This window comes from Helianthus annuus, chromosome 5 (assembly GCF_002127325.2).
Source record: "Helianthus annuus cultivar XRQ/B chromosome 5, HanXRQr2.0-SUNRISE, whole genome shotgun sequence".
In the NCBI taxonomy this organism is placed as follows: Eukaryota; Viridiplantae; Streptophyta; class Magnoliopsida; order Asterales; family Asteraceae; genus Helianthus; species Helianthus annuus.
The window spans coordinates 29,293,587-29,294,571 of NC_035437.2; the positions used below are offsets into that span (position 1 = coordinate 29,293,587).

At 44.2% G+C, this 985-nt stretch overlaps 1 non-coding gene across 1 annotated transcript; it reads left to right on the top strand.

The window, feature by feature from the left end:
- The first annotated feature begins 345 nt into the window (after positions 1–345).
- Positions 346–452, top strand: LOC118492708. Its single transcript, XR_004894710.1, has one exon. It is a non-coding gene; the product is annotated as a small nucleolar RNA R71 (small nucleolar RNA).
- The last annotated feature ends 533 nt before the right edge of the window (positions 453–985 follow it).

A 985-nucleotide genomic window follows, 5' to 3' on the forward strand; every position in this document is an offset into this window, starting at 1 on the left:
TTCATTTCTTTCATATAACTCCAATTTTCATGTGGTCCACCACACCCTTCACAAGCCATAACCGAGGCCGTTTTTGCGATTTCTAACTTTTTGATTTTTGAAGAGAGGGCCTCGATTTGGGCTTGTAAAGAGGTGCTTTCGTCAACCTTATGGGCACCCGGGGCAATAGATTTTGTGCCTCGGGGAGTGTGCCACTGAAAATTGTTTTGAGCAATTTCCTCAATTTGATTATAAATTTCATTTGGGCGACGATTACCTAGAAGTCCCCCGGAGCTAGAGTCAAGTGTTTGTCTTGTGTGTGGCAACAACCCATTATAGAAAGTGGATACTTGTTGCCATACCGCAAGACCATGATGAGGGAACTTTCTTTGTAGCTCCTGGAACCTTTCCCAAGTTTCATATAAGGATTCCCCGTCCTCTTGTGAGTATGTATTAATTTCAGTCCTTAATTTAGCCGTTTTAGAAGGAGGGAAATACTTATACAAAAACTTTTGGGCTAGTTCATCCCAGGTGTTTACCGATCCAACTGGGAGGGTGTTAAGCCAAGCCTTAGCTCGGTCTTTTAGTGAAAATGGGAACATTCGGAGGCGGATGGCGTCATTCGATGCTCAGTTGATTCGAAAAGTATCACATATTTCCAAAAAGTTGGTAATATGTAAATGGGGATCTTCGTCCGCAAGCCCGTGGAAAGTTGTGGAGTTTTGGAGCATTTGAATCAAATGCGGCCGAAGTTCGAAGTTGTTGGCATCGACATTTGGTGCATTGATAGCGGCGCCGAGATTACCAACCGTGGGTCGTAGGTAATCCATTAGGGTACGCTGATCCGCCATTGGAAGTGGGTCCCCCGAAACTTTCTCTTGGTTTTTAGCTTTAAGTTTTTTTTTCTTAGAAAGCGTTCGGGTTCGTCTAGAGGTTCTTTTATGTCTTTATTGGAACTGGAGCTCATGCACTGCGTAGGAAGTTTAGGTGCAGCGCTTGGGTTCCA